At 45.3% G+C, this 21,443-nt stretch overlaps 1 pseudogene; it reads left to right on the top strand.

Moving 5' to 3' along the window:
• LOC147718572 (transcription factor HES-1-like) overlaps positions 1 to 11,129 on the top strand; it is a 101,507-nt pseudogene extending 90,378 nt beyond the window's left edge.
• The last annotated feature ends 10,314 nt before the right edge of the window (positions 11,130 to 21,443 follow it).

The following is a 21,443-nucleotide window of genomic DNA, read 5'->3' as shown; positions in this document are numbered from 1 at the left end:
CCCTGTGCCCCATGGGAACAGTGCAGCCCGAACTGCCAATCCAGGTCCTTCCTGGACTCGAAACAAGCATCCTAGGACCCGTTTTGGGCTTTCACCCCTCATCAGCCAGGATAGCTTGACTCCAGTGGCATGGAGAGCACAGGACCCAGGTCTGGGCATACCTGTCCCACTCGGGGTGACAGATGCAAAAAGAACAATTGATGCACAGATTGCAGAACAATGTCATACATTCACTCCAGTACAGAGATCTGGGCCTAAATCCACAGTTTTTTAGCTCACCATGCCATTCCAGTTTGGACCCAACCATCTGCAAATCTGTCTTGATCCTGCACCTAATGGGAACAGTCCAGGAGACCCAGCATTTCAAGACCAGGCTCAGGGATAGGGTCCCTAGGGCCAAAATCAGCCCCTATTAAGACTTGGTCGTGCACTGAGGGATGAGGTCCAGGGACCACAATTGTCTCCTTCCATTGTTTAACATATATTGTGCCCTCAGGAGGTGGAACCTGGTTAGAACCTGCTGTGTGGCCGCCGGATCCTTTGCTGCTTTTGAGGCTCCTGGCCCCTGACTGTGCTGCTTTGCCCCGGGCTCCTGGTCCCTCGCCGCCGCTGCACTCCGCCGGCCGCCGAGGAGGGAAACCACAACACCCAGGCTCCCCCGCAGGTCGCAACGTCATCTGTGCGCCCGGAGGCGCGATAAAGACCACAGCGTCTCCAGCTGAGCGGGTGGAACCTGGTTAGAACCTGCTGTGTGGCCGCCGGATCCTTTGCTGCTTTTGAGGCTCCTGGCCCCTGACTGTGCTGCTTTGCCCCGGGCTCCTGGTCCCTCGCCGCCGCTGCACTCCGCCGGCCGCCGAGGAGGCAAACCACAACACCCAGGCTCCCCCGCAGGTCGCAACGTCACCTGTGCCCCCGGAGGCGCAATAAAGACCACAGCGTCTCCGGCTGAGCGGGTGGAACCTGGTTAGAACCTGCTGTGTGGCCGCCGGATCCTTTGCTGCTTTTGAGGCTCCTGGCCCCTGACTGTGCTGCTTTGCCCCGGGCTCCTGGTCCCTCACCGCCGCTGCATTCCGCCGGCCCCCGAGGAGGGAAACCACAACACCCAGGCTCCCCCGCAGGTCGCAACGTCATCTGTGCGTCCGGAGGCGCGATAAAGACCACAGAGTCCCCGCGACGCGGGTCTGCGCCGGGCTAAGCCCGGGCAAAGGGCGGGCCGTCTGTGGCCGTCCGAGGCTGGACTAGGTTGGGTTGGGCTAGGGACCCTGCCCGAAAAACTCCTGCGATTTCCTCCTGGACACAGACTGGCTTGGACTACATTGGGTAACAGAAACAAGTACAGAGTACTGTGAGTAAACATATTGTTCTGAGTGTATTGCCCATCCTAATTATGCCCGGGAAAAAGCAAACTCCAGTCAATAACACCATGCACAACTATCTCTTCCAAGTTGTGGCAAAAATAAATAGCGACTGGAGATCCTCGTTGGGATTGGATTCATCTAACCAATCTCCCTTGAATGATAAAGAGATAGAGGATCCTTTTGCACTAGATAACAGCAGTACATCTGGTGCGGTACATGATTCTCTTAATGATATAATAACTATCCAGCCTAGTGGCATAGTGGCTATTACTGAACACAGTAGTGACAGTGAAGTGGAGACAGTGATATCCACCAATAACGAGTCTCCTCTCCCTGCCCCAGCCCCTGTTCCAGCCCCGAGGGTTACTGGGGGCAAAAGAAAGGTTATGACTAAACGGGGGGGTTTAAGGTCTGGTAGAAATAAAGTTGCAACCCCACCAAGGAAAATACTTGAGGAGGAGGAGGTTGATCTGTCAAATGAAGCTTATGTGACCCTCTCCAATGCTCAATTTCATAAATTATGGAGCATGATGGATATAAAAATTAAAGGCATAGTCAAACCCCTGGTTAGTAAAATAGACAAATTAACCGCTGAGGTTAATAGATTGGGTGGCTTATTAGAGAAAACATTGGTGGAGGTATAAAAACTCCCTGAAGAAGTTGTGACTTGGGTAGAGTCATTAATGAGTAAACCACCCTCTGGCGAAAATTGTGGACCTACTCCTATCCCTGTGCTAAATCCGCTAACGGTTCCACTGATGAATCCAGTTGGTAGTGCTTTAGGTGTTGTACCCCCCGTTCCTACTACTGCTGATTTCAATACTGGGAAAGGGTCTTTTGAGCTCGTGGTAGAAGCCTCTCCATTAGTTCTCGTTCTTGCAAATGTCCCTCCATTGGCATCTGGGGAGGTTGAAACTACATCATCTTTAATACATAAATCTTTATCGTGGCTTACTAACAACATGGTAATATCTCCTTGGGGAAGGCAGCAATTATCTGAAGAACTTGTAAATGCCAGAAGGGTAGAGTGGATTGGTAATAGGGTCAAGAGGTATTAGGGGGATTGTGTTGTCCTTAACTTTTCTGACCCTGAGGTATTGTCAAACATCTTGCCCAACATCTTACCTCCAAAGCGAAGATCAACTACGATTGTTCCACTGACTTTGGATTGTTTCTACCCTCGGAAAGGAAGAGGTCCGAATCCTAGTACTTTAAGAACAAAATGGAATGTGGTGACCAAAAGGGGTAGTTATGATGTTGGTTTTACTGAGGGGGGACTAGGCTTGGAAAATAGATTCTCTGCCCTCTCAAACCTGAATGCCTGTGATTGACTACCATTTAACCCCAAGCCTTTGTTGCAAACTACAATTGATGCATGCACTACAAGGGAACTTGGTGATCTAGTAGGCGCTCGAACTGAGAACGCCAACCCTGTGGACACGGTGGGACCAATCAATGAAAATGTAAAAACCAATGGTATTAACAACATGGTGTTGAGTGGGATTGTCTCTAGCCCTAAATTTGAAACGGCATATGGTACTGGGAACTTATTATCCTGGAATGTGGATGGGCTATGCTCCAAGCTGGTCTGTGGAGATTGGTTTGGGTTTGTTAGCAAGTACGATGTTTGTATTTTTCAGGAGACATGGGCTTGTGATCCTGTTTTTGCTCTGGGGTACTTAAATTTCTATGTACCAGCCATCAAGGGCCCAAAAGGGCGTCCGATGGGGTGCCTTACTATATGGGTCCGACAGTCCTTAAAGGCTGTAGTAAAAAGTGTGGCGCTCGATCAAAAAGATATCCAGCTCATTAGGCTCATGAGTGATACATCCATTCCTCTTGATATCTATAACATATATGCCAGAAGTGGAAATACAGGAAAATCTGAGGTCCTTCTTACCCTGTATAATCTTCTTGAGACACATTCTAGTAGTAAGAACATAATATTTGCAGGCGACTTAAATCGCACGTTTGAACCTCTAGATACCGGCGAGGCTTTCTTAGGTACATAGGAAGATAAGCAATGGGATATTCCCATATTAGATACTACTCCAGTAACTCGCTGGACTGAGGATATTTTAGGTCTAAATGCAATGTGTCTCGAACATGGGTTAAGAGCTCTGAATGGTAGGACAAAGTCAGATAGAGTACCAGCTATGACTTTCAATAATGGGAGACACAAAAGCCGCATTGATTATGTTATTTGTAGCATGTCCCTTTGATCAACTGTTAGTGACATGGTTGTAATGGAAAGGCTTGAGAGTGACCATGACCCTCTATGTGTTTCTCACAAATGGTGGCTGTCCGATGGTATTGTTTCTAATACCCGTGATGATCTTCTACCCCCACTTATTGTACCAACAAATGAAATGCGCAGGTTGAGGTGGACAAGTGTCAGGACAGACCATCTGGTCTTAGAAAAAATAGGAGTTGCGACTGACAAGGCTATCATGGCCTTAGAGTGTGTGGCAGGGGATCCTCCGGGTCAAGATGACACCGCAAAAGTACATGAGAATCTTTTTAAAGAAATTAAATGTTACTTTTTAAAACCTGTAAATAGAAAGAAGGTATGTGCTTATAGAGCTACTAAGTAGTATAATCATGATTGCAAGGTGGCACGAACCTCTCTGGGAGCCGCAATTAAGAGTAAAAATTTGGGGGCTATTCGATCTGCCAGGAAGAATTATAAAATCTGCATTGCTAAGGCGAAACGAGATTGGGACGAGGCCCATTGGAATAAGCTGAAATGTGCAAGTGATCGAAAACATTCTAGATTATTTTGGCACATTGTAAAATGGGGTCAAGAAAGGTCTGAAGAGTCAAGTAACAACAATGTCCCACAGGATGCCTGGGTCACATTCTTCAGAGACCAGTATGCTACTAGGGACCAGATTGTAACTAGTACTTGCCCTATTCATCTATTTGCAGAAGACAATGTCTTCACGCAGAGTGAAATACTGTCTGCCCTCAAAACTGTACATAGCGGTCGTGCTCCAGGCACAGATGGGGTCCCAGCGGACGTTTTTCTAAATGACACTGGAAGGTGGTGCAAATATATATACTTGTTAATAAACCACATTACTAAGGGTGCAGATATCCCGGTGTCATGGCGGGGGGCTGTAATCATTCCGGTGTTCAAAAAGGGAGATCGTGCCCAGCCTTGCAGCTATCGCCCAATCAGTTTAATTGATACTGTCCAAAAAATTGTGGGACGAGTGATTGTAAACAGATTGCTCGACTGGGCGGAGGAACACAATATTCTATCTCCCTTTCAGGCTGGGTTCCGCAGGGCAACTAGTACTGTGGATCAAGTCTTTCGATTCCTATTGATCCAGTGGAGGACCGTGGTGCTAGGTGGAGGCAGTCTTTATGCGGCATTCGTCGATTTGCGGGCTGCCTTCGACCTGGTACCAAGGGCAAAGCTGTGGGAAGTGCTTGCGGCTTTACGGGTCCCAGGGGTCTTGCTGACCTTGATCATGAGATTACATGAAGGTACTTATGCCAAAATTCAATGGGGTGGGTATGGCAATGACACTGCTGAATTTCCTGTTGAGCGTGGGGTTCGGCAAGGATGCTCAATGGCACCAACATTGTTCACCCTTTTTTTTTAACGGTATTGTCCCCCGCATGCAATCACAGGTAGTGGATGCTCCTTCTCTTGCAGGTGTAAAAGTTCCTATTTTAATGTTCGCCGATGACACGTTAATTTTATCCAAAACCCCAAGTCGTTTGCAAAAAGCATTGGCCATTTTGGATAACTCATGGTTTTTAATCCACATAGAAATTTTAAATCCAAAATTGTCATGAGTGGACGCATTCTTGAGGTTGTAAAATCATTTACTTACCTGGGGATCCATATCTCTAATGATAATAGGTGGAACCAACATTTAAATATTGCAACATTAAGGCACAAGCAACTAGCTGGTACGATTATAAAGGAGCATAGGAAATCGCTGACCAAACCGATTAAACCACCCCTGGTTATATAGGAAGCAAAAGCAATTGGGTCAGCACTGTACGGGGCCGAGTTGTGGGGGCATGAAAATCTGCAAGATCTTCAAATTTCAGAGAACAAGTTTTTTAGGCAACTTACAGGTACTCCACAGAGTAGTCCGTTATTACCTCTGAGATATGAGCTTGGCAGGAAAGAAATCTCGGAAATGGGAAAACTACGACCGATTCTATACTGGCGTAGGCTCTGGACTACGCCTGAGCTCTCCCACTATGCGGATGGGTTTATTGATGTCATTAAAGCAGATCGCTTTTATAAAATTAGCTGGTTCAAATCATTAAAACTTGCACTATTTGAACTAGGGCTAAATGCATTGTGGTTTGATCCAGCTGGGGCATCATTTCCCACTAAGACAACCCTAATAAATATCTTTTGGGAACGGGTTGTTAACAGGAGTTTGCTCAGTACCAACTGCGGGTCCATGACCATTAGCTTCCTTGAGGTTAAACTGTTCCCTGTATATGAATTGTATTGGGATTACATATCCAACCCTATGGATAGGAAATTGTTTTTTCAACTGAGGGCTGGCTCTCTCCCTCTCCGTAATCTAACATCTAAGTGGAGGGTAGGAGGTTCAGCTACTTGTCCAGTCTGTGGGGAAGGAAACGAAACCCTTGGTCACTTTTTGTTTTCCTGTAAAGTATATTCTGCTCCAAGGCGAGTCTGGTTGGCACCTATGTGTAAGAATTTGGGTACCAAAAGCAGTATGGTAGCTTTGCGTATTGTTAGGTCTACTACTCTGACTTGGATCACAATTGCCACCGCAAAGTACCTGGGGTGGGCGTGGGTATTAAGGCAGAGATTGCTAGTAGGGTAACTACTCTCTGATCAGTTGTTCAGAGACTGCTAGACTATTGTCTATTCTCTGTATTGGTATAATTTCCGTGTCATTTTGAATGAAATTTTGACGATTTTAGCTCAATGATATTGTAATCTTTTTTAACTGTTTTTTAATAGTAATGAACTTTACACCTGTGATTATGTATATTTTGCTTGGTAGATAACTGTTTTTAATGTGGTATGTGCTTATGTCAAATACGACTTTTGTAAATTTAATTGCCTTTTTATTACGTGTTTGTATGTCTGTTTTTATGAGTAACAACTCGAATAAAGCACTTTTGAATTGAATTGAATTGAATTGAATTGGTGGTAGTCCCCTGGCCCCTAATGTGGTTAGGCTGGTTACAAACCTCACCTCACCCCCTGCATGTGTTGGACCAGCCATGCTCACAGGTCACCCTGTGCCTCTCCTGGAGGTATTTTGCTTTGATGTCTGGTTGTGTTTTGTTGAGTTGTTTGTGTCTAGAGCTGCTGAGAGTGTTTGGGACTGGTCCAATTAGTGGCTGGGCTAGTGAATTTCCTCATCTCACCCCATGTAAGTGTTATATCAGCCATGTTCACATGTCACCATGTGCTTCTCCTGGTTTTGTGTTTGCTGGTGTTATGTGTGGTGTCTGCTTGTATTGTGGTGATTTGTGCATGTCTGGAGTGTGTGTGTCTAGAGCCGCTGACAGTGTTTGAGACTGGCTAATAGTGTGGTTGGGCTCGTAACAGGCCTCATCTCACCCCCTGGGTGTGTTGGACTGCCCATTTTCACGTCACTCTGTGCCTCACCTGGTGTTGTGTTTGCTGGTGTTGTTTGTGGTGTCTGGTTGTGTTGTGGTTGCTGTCAGCAGTGCTTGTTGCTGGGTTCATGCTCTTACCCAGGTGTCTAACCCCCTCTTCTTCTTCCTCCCCCCAGAGCTCCCTACCCTCCTGACTGGAGAAGGCTGATATCCTGTAAATGATGGTGAAACACCTCTGGGGGCTGCAGAGGGCACAGATGACTGGTGAGGCGCTTGATTCCTTTCAAGCATCTGCCACAATTTACTGCCTTGACTGTGCTCTGTTCCCATGGTCTGAGAGTAATGATAGATGGGCCTATGAACACCTTCTGCTCTGGAGCAGAGGGTGATGGGTTACTCACAAGACTTATCTGGAGGTCTCTGATCCAGACAAGGTGCCATCTGGGTGGAAATCGATACCTTGCAGCACTATAACTTCCTTCACGCACAGGACCAGCTCTGGACCTTATATCGTACATGAGTAGTGGCTGTTTTAAAAAAAATGAATATAGTAATATGTTTTTTTCCCATCCATTTCTTGGCTGATATGTTTTGTTACTAGACTCAAATGTCACCATGCCCACTTCACGTTGACTGTGACACCTTCTTATGCTGTGACTGTTGTCTGCCCTCCATGTTCAATCGAATGGGACCTTTACATGGAGTGCCTTTTGTGTCTGGCCCTGAGACAGGGACCCTTGCTTATGTTCTAGTACTTCCCCACCCTCTTGATCCATAAGCACTCACCCGACATGCACACATATAACACTGTCTCCTTTGGTCACTAAGGGGCTGTGACCACTTGTTGGAAATGGCCCTTTTTTCAGGATTATCCCCAAACGTTTTGCTTTTTCCTCCTATTGCACCCTGGCCTGTTTGTGTTAGTTTTAGGACTCTGGGCATTTTACCACTGCTAATCAGTGCTAAAGTGCATATGATCTCTGTGTAAATTGTGTTATGGATTGGTTTTTCCATGATTGGATATTTGTTTTATCTGTTAGCCCCTAGTAAAGCGCAATGCCTGTGCCAGGGCCGGTGAATCGAATGCTACTCGGGGGCCTGCAGCACTGGTTGTGCCACCCCATGAGTATCCCTGGAAACGGTAACTCAGACTTGCCATTGCAGAGTCTGCGCGCAGATTCTAATTGCCATGGTAACTTGGCCAGTGCACACACTGGCCGGTCCCCAACCTTCCCTTTTCTTACATGTCAGACACACCTCAGGTAGGCCCAAGGTACCACTGTGTGCAGGGTGCAGTGTATTGGAAAGGTAGGACATGCCCTGGTGCATGTGGCATATCCTAATAGTGAATTATAGCCAATTTCGTTTTCACTATTGAAAGGCTACTAGTTCCCCATGGCACAGAATGGGAGGTTTTGTTTATAGCATTTTAGAAACATTACTGGCCCAGGGAATTCGGTAAGAAAATGAAATTTAGTATGCCTTAACTCAGAATCTAAAGATGCATCTTTCAGTGAAGGTGATTTTTACATTCTGCGTTTCAAAATTCCACTTTTACAAAGTGGGTATTTTCTTGCTCAGTCCTCCCATGTGCCTCTACTGGAATGTGGATTGCCTGTCTAGGTTTTGGATGACAGAAGGCTGGGGGGTCGGAGGGGTTCCAGATAGTCTAGGTAGGTGAGGAAAGGGCTGAGTAGACCTGGGCTATGATGGGGGGAGGGGGATGAGATTTCCTTGCACCTCAAAGGGCATTGTCTGCCTCTGACAAATGCGATCTCCACCTCCTGCCAGGAATTCTCACAAGATAAGGCCTAATTAGTTCTGGCCGGGCACAGACGCCCTCTGCCTGGAAGATCAAAGGAATTTTGGACATAAATACTGGGTCACAATCCCCTGAACTTTAGAACTCATCTGGATCCAGAAGACTGCCAAGAAGAAGAGCCGGAGAAGCTGCAAAAAGGAACAACTGCTTTGCTGGGCTGACCTGCAGTGGCTGCTTCTGTCTTGGGCAGTGAAAGGCCTGGACTGAACTTTCTGCAACCCAATTTGTGAGTCTTTCCAAGGGCTTGAGGTAGAGCTTGCCCCTTGTTCACAGAGTCTCAAAAAAACCAAAGACTTCAAGCTCTTCTGCCCGCAGCACTGGGGACTGTGTGTTTTGAGCTGCAAACAGAGGAAAAGCAACTGGACAATGTCTACGATGCCGCTGCCGACTCCGTGACCAGAAGGCACCACAGAGGGCACTACCATAACCTTGGTCTCACCGACGATGCCTGTTGACGAGCTTGCACTGCGACCTGTGGGCATTGCACTCTGCACTGCCTCGCTTCAAGCCGAAGCGAGGGCACTGCCGATGGTACTGCCGCAATGCCGCACTGCAACCATGGTCTCACCGATAACGCCTGTGGATGCCACCACAGAGCCCCTGCTTGCACCGCACCCTGTGGGTATCAAACTCTGCACCATCTCAATTCACCCCAAAGCTTTGGCACCTCCGCGAAGCCGCACCGCAACCCTGTTGTCACCGACGATGACTGTTGATGCTGCCACTGAGCTGATGCTTCCATGGTAACCTATGGGGACCGCAGTCTGCACCAGCTTGCTTCACGCCAATGCTTTGGCACCGCAGAGAGCACCGATGCAATGCCGCACCGTAAAGCTGGTCTCGCTGACGACACCTGTTGACACCACAACAGAGCCACTGTTTGCACCACAACCTGTGGGCACCAGACTCTGCACCACCTGGCTTCACAAGGCCGCCTTGGCCTGCCTGACGCCACCACCCCCTACCAATATCATGCTGCACCACCCTCATCCTGCACCACAGCCTTGGCCTACCGACGCCGGCGCCATCGACTCTAGTTCGTCAGCCAACGACAGTACTTCAGGAATGACGACACGGTTGCTTGCACTTTGTCCTGCTAGCACCGTGGCGAGCACCGCCTTCATCTCGCACTGCGACCTTGGTCTCACCGACAACGCTAATTGATGCCGCCACCGAGCCGCTGCTCGCACCGCAAGCTGGGTGCACCGCACGCTGCACCACTGCCCTTCACACCCCAGCACTCGACGCCTGCCAGCGCTCCTGATTCCATCAGAGAGGAGCTCGACCTGCAACACGAGTGACTTCAAGGGACCCTTCGCCCTGCATTGCTCACAAGTACTGTTTTGCTGTTATTCCCGACATCGTAGCTGGCCAGCAACCCTGCAACCAGCCAGAACAGTTGGATTTTGTTGTTCACGACTCCATGGTAGCCCAGACAGAACTATCCACACAAGGACATCTTTTTAATCAGCTTATTTTTGGAACTGTGAACTTTTAAGTATAGGATTTTTATCGTTTTTGGTCTTGTCTTAATTATATAAAAATATTGGGTATTTTTCTAAACTGGTGTGGTGTCCTTTTGTAGTGCATGCACTGTATTACTGTTGGTTATGTGCAAATGCTTTTCACACTGTCTCCAAGATAAGCCTGGCTGCTCGTGCCAAGCTACCAAGGGGAGGAGCAGGGGTTATTTTAGAAGTGTAACTCCCTCATCCTGACTAGGGTGGTGGTTTTTGCCTGGCTTTGGCCCATGCCCTAGCCTACTAAAAATCCAATTTCTAACACCACTGAAATGTGCACTCCGGGGTCATGTGGATTTCCAATGTTTCGAAGTGCAATGTTGATTAAACTCATAACCCATTTCTTCTCTTCATCTGGACTGAACAGGGGCCTCTCCATCCTAGACAAGTACCAGGCCAGTTTCAGCGAGTGCTACAATTAGGTGACCTGCTTCCTGTCCACCTGCATGTGGGTGACCCCCGATGTATGCACCCGGCTCCAGGGAAACTTGGCCAGCTGCATGACGAAGACAAATGCCACGAACTTCTAGCCCCAGGGGCAGCTGGCAGTTCCCACACCCATTAGGATAGACCATGCTCCAGCTGCCAGGAGCCACTCCTGTGGGCACCATGAGTTCCCTTGGGTCTGCGGGGACCTGCAAGCTGGTCACACATGTCGTAGGCTCTGCCTTGGTGTACTATTGGGGCTTTCAGATCATGGCAGGCTGAGATGGACAGTTCGCCTTTCTTATCCCCAGTTCGGTATTTGGGCACAGTGGCCACGCTGTGCCAATACACCCTGGTACTGAGGTGCCCACTGTAGTGTTTCCTGGGACTCCTATTATGGTCACTGACTTTGTGTGGAGGCCATGATGAGTGGAGGGGGGAACTGATGTGAGATCAGTTGGGCCCACAGAGGCTCTAGTGATGACAGAGGGCCGGGGCTTGCTTTGACAAGACCCCATGTGGAGTCCTAGGGATGGCACAAGCACCTTGGCAGGGGTCTCTATCTTGTGATCTCAGTGAAGGCACCCATCACTCACTGTCATGCTTGGTGTAGCAGCTACTCTGAACGTATACAAGGCCATTGCAAAGCTGGTGTCTGAAGGTCCACTGTGATTGATTGCATTAGTGAGGCCCTGTGGGCCATGGAGGGCACAGTTTAGGTAACTGTATGGAGGCCCTCGTGAGAGCATGCTGTGGACCTTGTTGGGTACGCCATAAGTAATTGTACAAAGGCCGTGGTGAGGGCACACTGTGGGCCTTGGGAAGGGAACACTGTAAGTAAATGTATGTAGGCCCTGGTGAGAGCATGCTGTGGGCCTTGCAGGGCCCACTGTATGTAACTACATTTAGGCCCTGGTGAGGTCAGAAGGTCTATGTATGCTGGGTCCAGATGAGTCCTGGAGGTCATCCCCCTTCTGTAGAGGCTAAGTAGTGAACGCCAATGCACTGTTTGTTTTTGAAGATATTTTTCCCGATTACGTCTTTTCAAATTCAGTTTTATGAAATGATTTTGTAAACCAGATTTTTATGTATTCTATGTGACATCAAAGACACATTCGCTCTTATCAATAAGTTCTCCTTCTGAGAAGGGATATTTGTTTAATAAATAAAGTACAGCCACTTCACTCCCACAAAGCTACAATTGTTTTATACTTCACCGAAAATTTCTTAAAATCCACAGAGCTGAGACTGCATGGCTGTCATTAAGGATTCATATTCATTACCTTGTTCCTGTCCATGCCAGGCCTCGCATCCCTGCAGCGCTGAGCTCTTGGTACCTGTAGCTGGTCCCTTGAGGGCCAATGGGGTGGTAAGAACTTTAACCTGGTCCTATTCTTGGTACCAGAAATCTACAAGCCCCTCTCTAGATCTTCCAGCAGGTGCAGTCTTGAGAAGTCTGGTAAAGAAGACTTTATCTTCAATCTTCTGTTTTTATGGAAACACAAACTTCCCAGCCATAAAACATGAGGGGCCTTGACCTCCAGTCCATTTAGTGTTAATTATTCTTGTACCGCAAACACACTTTGATGCTTGAATGTTAGGGAATAAGGAGTATTTCAGCAAATTGCATGGGCCTCATTTTGAAGAGCATAACCTCCTCACCCTGTTACGTCACTGACCATGTCATAAGCTCAAATAACTATAACTGCTGAATTTCTATGGTTATGTATGAATGAAATCTGAGCCGGGCTATATCATCCATGCAACCTTGGTTTTTTTGTGAATATGTATATATATACATATATATATTCACTAAAAAAACATAGGTTTCATGAGTGTTATAGTTAGCAGGACATTTCACTCGTACAAAACCATAGAAATTCCTCTGTTATAGTTAGTTGTGCTAACTATAACTCACGTGCCCGCAATGCACTGCTGATGATGTCCCATATTACATCATTCATGACACGGTCAGTGACATAACTGAGGATATCACTGATGACATCTCAAATGGCATCACTGATGACATGATCCAATGAATCTGGTTTTGTTTGAAATTTAAATATATATATATATATATATATATATATATATATATATATATATATATATATATATATATATATATATATATATATATATATATATATATATTCCAAAAGTTCCAACTGACGGTGCTCTCAGACCACAAAACAACGCGACTCCAACTGCAACTCCAAGGGTGTTTATTCACCTAACAACATGTTTCGGCTGCCCACAGCCTTGATCACGTTAGGTTGTGTGTCAGTTTCAAACATTGATAAAGACTTCAAATGAAAAAAACATAGAAATGGGACTTCCACATGTGGTACACATCGCTAGTCAAGAAAGCTATGAAACCAATGTAAAATTAAGATCAAATTACATTTTTGAGGTCCAGCAGGCTACCCAAATTATATTGTAAAATAATGAGGTAAACAATACGTTAAACGCCAAGTTGCAAACATTTTCAAATTGACGAAAATACGTACCTCTAAATGATGTATGCCCTTGGTATAACATGAATACCAACAAACTCTGCATTATCGAGTTAAATAAGAAGTACAATGCTAAATTGCGTGAAACAACAGTATAAGGCACATTCGGCGCCATGTTTGTAGTTTCTTACGCGCTAGCAATTGAGCACATGAGGGCAACGAAGCGCCGAAGTCGTGCGCGTCATTCAGCAAGCAGCAACAATTCATGCAGCAGAAAAGTAAAATACACGTAAAAGTCAAAATCCTGAATGCAAGGTGCAAGAGACAACATTAAGTCATGGTGTTTCCTGGCAAGATTAATGACGGTGCAATGTGTAGAACTAACTACTACACCATGTATGTGTGTGAAATACACATAAGGGTACAGGACATGCAAGTGTTACCTGCGTAAAATGCAGAAGTGCCTGAAGTGACTGTGAACCTAGGTAATTGTCAAATACATTGACAATACAGTATATAATATAACTAATTGAAAGGACTGGTGTCCCGAGTGACCCAGAGTGGCACAGGAGGGGCCTGCAAAAGGACACATCCTAGCGAGAAGTCAGGAGTCCAAAAGAGAGAAAAAAGCCCCCATTCAGGGCTTACTGTGCTCATAAGAAACTGACGTGCTGACAGAAGAGTGAATGGCCGTGCTCGTGAATGAAGTCAATGATTTCCGTGTGACTGGAAACCTCAAATAAGTGCAGTAGTGACGAGATCCGGTACTTGGTGCCAATCTATAAAAAACATGAGAGAACAGAGTCAGAACTCCACATGTTGCATAAGAACTCACTGCGAGCATCAAAACGAGAATAAACAGTGCATACATGGAAGAGAACACAGAGAAAATGCATGTTGTGACAATTACAAACAGTTACAAAAAGTACCAGCAAAGCACATGAGTGTCAGGAAGTGAGTCATTCTCTAAGATGTACTGCCAACTCCTCATCCTGGTTCAACCCTCCTGGGGCCTTACTTTGAAACTCAATAATATACTTAGACTCTTTTTGTCTTAGTTTCAAAGTCCTATCTCCTCCCCGGGGGTTTCTTTCAAGTTGTTCAAGAACATGGAAACTCATCTGGGCTGGGTTGGAGAAATGTTGTTCTGCAAAATGTCTAGCTACCGGGTATTTCTCGTTTTTGTTGACAATGGCCCGGTAGTGTTCGAGAACACGATTCTTGGCCTGTTTGGTACTACTGCCTATGTACCAAAGGCCGCACGGACATTCAATGACATAGACAACAAATGTTGTACTGCAGGTTAGGAATTGTTTGAGTTCCTTTTTGACCCCATTGTACACAACCATTTTGGAGTGGGAGGAATTTAGGTATCTTAAGAACGATCACCCCATACTCCCGGTGTTGTACCTACTCCCCAAACTCCATAAAAATGCAGTAGATCCACCGGGTAGACCCATTGTATCTTCAAGAGGGTGTGTCTCTGAACACATATCCAAATATGTCGACTCTCATGTGCTTTGCTGGTACTAAGACAAAAAGAGTCTAAGTATATTATTGAGTTTCAAAGTAAGGCTAGGACAATGGCGCTTTGTATCACACGTGATGACACGTGTGTGTAATCAGCTCTCTGATTACCCGAGAGTTGATTAAAATGCGTAACTTTACGGGTACAATTCCATAGTTACAATTAAGGGCTAAGTGCCCTACGTCCCCAGTACTGACATTTGCCCACGACTTATTTTGAATTAGCTTTTTCGGCACTGTCAAAAGGAAAGAGAATTTTTCTCAATACAAATCAACTTGGGTAACTGTGAATAGTACAAAAATGATTAGTTGGCTTGGGTCATTTGTTAGAGTCTTTCATGGTCAAAAGAGGATGACTATGTATGTCCTAGCTAACTGGGGACACGCTTAAATGCAGTAACGCCCATTGTCGCCCCAGTACTGCACAAACCCAGGACTTAAACAAACTATGTATGGGCACATATATTTTTGTTAACACTACATGTCCCAGCATGCCTCAAACAAATGTGGGCGTGCCTAAGGCCAATGTGCATTGAAATAATGGAGGGACCACACAGTATAGCTACCGTGAACACGAACTACGGTTCGAAACGCGTAGGTGTTTGTCACGTTTTGAAATAAAAGAAACTGCAATTTGACATCAAGGCGTGTGCGGTGAATTATTGGTATTTCATATATATATATATATATATATATGCCACAAACACGTGCACATTCGGTCACGTAAGCCAGACCACACCAGCGATGCTGTCAAAGAAATATATATATATACCAATCTTTATTGAAAATTGAGTGGATATACAACTGGATGGAGGGTTTGTCTGACTGTTTGTTTAAGTGTGTATTTAAATGTGTCTCACAAAATATATGGGTTAGTAACCAAACTATGTGAATGCGTGTATCACTGTCTCAGTTGTTGTATAACATGCTGCATCAATTGGTCACTAACTACATGAGTGTCTATATTAGTTATTGATTAGTTGGCTGAGTATTTGTAAGTGAGACTGAGTGTATCTGTGGTTGGGTGGGGGAGTTATAACTCTATGCATAGATGTGTGAGTGGTTGATTGTCTAGGCATATGGGTTTAGGAGTGTTTATGGAAACAATTGTTTGGGTGTCTGATTGTGTTTATTTGTGTGTTGGTAAGTGAATTCATATGTGTCAGTTGTACATCACCAATAAAGTAGAAAAATAAAAGGCATTGTATATGAGAGTTGGTGTAAATAGAGTCAGTGATTGTGAGAGTAGCAGTATGAATGAGTGTATAATTGTAATAGTGATTTTGTAACATAGTAACTATTATTTACTATATGTATGTATAGATCAGGTGTGTGTATAACTGTGTAGGTGAGTAAATGTAAGTGTGATTAATTCCATTCATGAGTGAGTAGCATCCCTGCATAACCGACTAGGATGACTGCTGATGTGTCAATGTCTATATAGGTGTATGAGTACATTTGATAGTGTTACCATGATCAGTGACTGCACGTCTAAGTGATTCTGTGGGTAAAGGGACAGTTGTGTGTGTAGACTAAGGAATCAGTGAGTGTGCATGTAGTAACTGGTATGTGGGTGTTAATGCTTTCAAATATGGTACTCTATATTTTACAGTGAGTGATCAAAGGTTATACTAGTGTGTGATGAGGTGTATCAGATTGTCACATGAATGATGTCATCAGTGATGTCATCAGTGATGTCATTTGAGATGTCATCAGTGATGTCACTGACTATGACATGAATGACATAGTATGTGAAATCATCAGCAGTGCATTGCGGGCGCGCGAGTTATAGTTAGCACAACTAACTATAACGGAGGAATTTCCATGGTTTTGTACGAGTGAAATGTCCAGCTAACTATAACACTCATGAAACCTATGTTTTTTTCAGTGAATTTCAAAGGTTTTTTAAATGCTAATTCCTAACTATAATGTCTCTGAACCTTATGGTTTTTTCAGTGAATTTTAAAGGTTTTTAATGCTAATTTCCAACTATAATGTCTCTGAAACCTATGGTTTTTTCAGTGAATTTCAAAGGTTTTTTAAATGCTAGTTTTAAAGTGCAATAGTATTTATACCTATTTTTTGTCCTGAATTTCGATTGTTTTTTAACGGTTTGTTCATAAACATTTTATTTATTAAACAACATTATATATTTTTATGAAAATTGCAAAAAAAATAAAAATAATTGTAAAACTGAAATATTTTTAATTATCTTGTTTTTTTTTGTATTTTAATATATTTATATAATTTCCTTTTTTATTTAAAAAAAAATTCCTTTGGGAGTTGCGCACCCAAAGTGTACCTACCGCACTGGTCCGCGTATTCTAGCTGCCATTTTGGAAAAGTCGTGAAGGATCGGCTTATGGTGAGAGACGAGTGCGTGTTTTTTTTCAGTTACATCATATACGTACAATAATATGTGGTGTGCGGGACTCGTATGCGACCTGTCCGCGACTCCTGCTCCTGCGCATTCTCGACACATGCGTATTATGGTACGCACGGTGGTGGGCCAACATGACGTCATATACGTGGTGGGGCGTGCTGGGTGTGCGACTCCCGTGAAATTTTGTATGTTCTAAAATGATATGTACTTGTCTTTAATGTACATATTAGGTTAAATGATTATCTAAGGTATTCATAAAAATATTATATTTCTACTTGTAATAAATGTATATTATTTTAAAATATGTTTTTGCGAAAGTCACTTTGGTTGATCGCTTTGTGAGCGCACGGTGCGCGGATCCCATGTGACCTAAAAAAAAAAGATTTGATTGGTTCATTACATTTCCCACTGTAACTATTGAAGGACCCCACCCATTTTAATTATTCTATTTGGAGCAGTTGATGAGACACATCTCTTTTTCTTCCAGAGCAAGTTTTGGAATTTTTGGGGTGTTTTTAAAAAATTGCATTGAAGAAATGGCATCTGGTTCGCAAGCTCCTCATCATTCTTCAGAATTAAGATATCTTGGAGGAAGATCCACCCAAGCAGAGGCCTGAATTAGTGGTATGGAAATTTTTCACCTTTCCTGCCGAAGAAAAAAAGGTCAACGCAAGAAAAGTGACATGCTTGCTGTGTGACAGGGTCCTGTCGTGAGGCAGTGACAAGAAATACTCCTGTGGAACAGCGAGTATGTATAAACATCTGCAGACCATTCACCCAAAGAATCTGGCACAAAACTAAATAAGGCATGCAGCAAAAAATCCACCACCAGGCAATGCTTGCACCTCCGGAACGTCCACTTCAGCACCACCAGTAGACATTCGCCCAGAATTTGCTTTTCTGCAGCAGCACTGCACTATGTGCAAAACCATCATCTGTTATGGTGAACAGTCAGTGGACTGTTGTGCAGCTCAACAGAACCACAAATGCAATTTTTTGGTTTTTGGAATGATGTGGAATTCCAAAAGCTAACTGTTTACTTAGTTCCAAGAACAGAATTGTTAAAAAACTACAAAAAAAAAGAAAACAAAAAATGAAGAAAGAAAAGTTCTGAACTGCCTTATCTGGTTTAAAAAAGAACTATAATTGCGTGGTAATGTCTGAAGGTTTGGTTGAATGTATGTGTAGCGCATAATTGACTGAAAGAATGCATTAGTACTGTATGGTGAATTAATAGAAGCCCTTTAGAAGCACCTCGCTGCAGCACTTCTGAATCACAGGGCTGTGACTATTTACATGAATATGTCACAATTCTGTGCTCCCTCTGCACTAGCACACAAACTGCAGCCATGCAGTGACACAGGCACCCTTGCACCATAGTGCAAGGATATCTGTATTGTGGGGAGATTGTTTTTGTGCAGAAAGGGACTATTTCCTGCACAAAAACAATCACTAAAGGCATTTTCCTCCTTAAATGTGTGCTGTGGAATGCAGAATGGATAGAAAGAGGAAAAAACGAGGAGAAATGAAAACATTTCTCCTTGTTTTGGCTCACTACACCACCTGTAGGGTGGTGCAGCATTCACACGTATTTACAGATTTACACTTTCTCATAAGTCTTGAGATGTTTTAATCCATGGGTGTTGTGTGGGAACAGACAAATCATCACCCATGGAACGACCCTTCAACGCAAAGTCCTGCGTTTGAATGGGTCGCATTTTCAAGGAGAGCAAAGGCCACGCAGCGTAGCTTTTCCTCTCATTGGAAATATGGAGTAGTCCCCGGCGCCATTACTATGTTACAAAAAGTGATATACTTGTGGCGCAGGGGGGTTTGTAAATCTGCCCCATAAGTTCTTAGGTATTGGCACAGTGATACAATAAGAACATAGTGCTGGATGGCTGATTGACGAACTGCATGAGACTGACAGGAGGTATCCTAGGCTGCATGAGTACTAGTTCAGTATTTAGTGGAGTGTACCAATAGTATGTGTCTGCTAAGAGGTTTCTAGAGATTGTGCACAGAATATTGTATGTGTACTTGTGTTGGTGCCTAGGTCATTCTATAAGAACATCACTAGTAACTAGAATGATGACAGTGCTGCAAACAGAGTGCTCAGTTAATTTATAAGTGCTTAGGTATTGTCTCAATGCCTGAGTCATTCTGCAAGTGCATAGACAGTGGCTGGGTTCCTAGAGTGCTAGTAGTTGACAGGAGGATACGTGTATAAGCACTTATGTTTCAGCAGAATGATTAGATAAGGACTTGCTTCTGTCAGGATGATTGTAGGAGTGGACACAGACTCACAGTGTGATTCCAGACGAACATGACTATTACCTGGACTTTTGCAGGACTGACTTAGTAGTCTGCAAGGGGTTAAGGGACCGCATACATTGTGCACATTTGACCGACCACTTTGCCTGACGACATTTGCACCAGAGACAGGGGCGCTCTGAAAATTCTTACTGGGGCAAAGCTTTTCACCTACCTGTTCTCCACTGTGGACGCTGATCTTCTCGGTCCCCCCTCCTGCCGCCGCAGCTCCATTGATCGTGGCCGCCGAGCGGAGGAGGGGACTACTAATCCCAGGCTGCTTAGCGGCAAAAGCCGCCCACGCCATTTTTCTGCCCGGAGGCGCATTTAACTGGAGGACAGCACCGGCAGAGCGGGCGCTCTGAAAATTCCTACTGGGGCAAAGCTTTTCACCTACCTGTACTCCACTGTGGACGCTGATCTTCTCGGTCCCCCCTCCCACCGCCGCAGCTCCATTCACCGTGGCCGCCGAGCGGAGGAGGGGACTACTAATCCCAGGCTACTCAGCGGCGGAAGCCGCCCACGCCATTTTTCCGCCCAGAGGCGCATTTAACTGGAGGACAGTACCGGCAGACCGGGCGCTCTGAAAATTCTTACTGAGGCAAAGCTTTTCACTTACCTGTTCTCCACTGTAGACGCTGATCTTCTAGTTCCTCCCTCCTGCCGCCGCAACTCCATTCATCGCGGCCGCCGAGCGGAGGAGGGGACTACTATTCCCAGGCTCCTCAACGGCGGAAGCCGCCCACGCCATTTTTCCGCCCGGAGACGCATTTAACTGGAGGACAGTACCGGCAGAGCGGGCGCTCTGAAAATTGTTACTGGGGCAAAGCTTTTCACCTACCTGTTCTCCACTGTGGACGCTGATCTTCTCAGTCCTCCCTCCCGCCGCCGCAGCTCCATTCATCGCGGCCGCCGAGCGGAGGAGGGGCTACTAATCCCAGGATCCTCAGCGGCGGAAGCCACCCACGCCATTGTTCCGCCCGTAGGCGCATTTAATTGGAGGACTGCACCCGCGTCACGGGGCCGCGCAGGGCTAAGCCTGGGCAAAGGGTGGGCCCTCTGTGGCCCTCAGAGGCATAACGGGGCAGGGCTGGGCCACACCATTTACTCCTATCCTTTCATAAGCCTGATTCTCAACATAACTGGTACAGTGGACATATCACTCTACACTATATGTATACAGTTATTTACTATATACTTCTGTACTTTTAGGTTGTACCCTTACTAACCCAACTGCTAATAGTACATCTATCATCTTATTACATAGCTGAATATGCCTACAAGGGGTAAGAAATCACTAGTGGGGGGCTACGGGAGGGGTACCCTCGATCATTTTATTAAGAAAGCGGAGGCCAGGCGCGAGCATGAGATTATCATCACCGAGCGCCGTATTTCAACCGAGCTTCAAAACAAACGCTCTTCCTTAGGCCCCCTGCAGTTAGTCACCTCCCCCGTATGTGATTCAGATAAAAAAGCTCTCTGCTTAGTAACATTAGTACCCCCCGCAGTTAAAAGACCTTACGTATATAACAGAACCAAACAGCTTAAAAAACAGCAAAGATTCTAGTTTAGACCATCTCCTAGTAATTATTCCTGACGATCCGCCCACCCAGGAACTTTCAAACCTGATAGTTTCCAAGCAACCCCATGTCCAAACTTCAACTAAAGGTAACTCACTTAAAAGAAAAAGGGGTTCCAAAAGACATGGGGGTAGACAGGCGAAAGCACCTAGGACTAATATATATTCCCCCAAACACAACATCCCTGGACAGGAGCCTCCCACAACAGATTTAAATTCCAGTCAGCCGTTAACGTCTCCTCCCTCATTACTACAGATTACTGGAAGCATAGGAGTCTTGGTAAAATACCTAATTCTGCCAATTGTTGAAAGAATGAGAAGGCTGGCTGCCCAACTGGATTCTATTGAGGCAGCCGTTAACCTAAACTCAGGATTACTAAGGGGTGTATCAAAAAATGCCGCCACTGAAGTTACTAACACTGATCAAGGGAGACCGAATAACACCACATCGAAGGGGAAAAACCATTTAGACAACATACTAC

The sequence above is a fragment of the Lissotriton vulgaris genome, chromosome 4_1 (assembly GCF_964263255.1).
Source record: "Lissotriton vulgaris chromosome 4_1, aLisVul1.2, whole genome shotgun sequence".
In the NCBI taxonomy this organism is placed as follows: domain Eukaryota; kingdom Metazoa; phylum Chordata; class Amphibia; order Caudata; family Salamandridae; genus Lissotriton; species Lissotriton vulgaris.
Note: the sequence above shows the minus strand (reverse complement) of the source record. Positions and strands in the feature narration are given on the sequence as shown.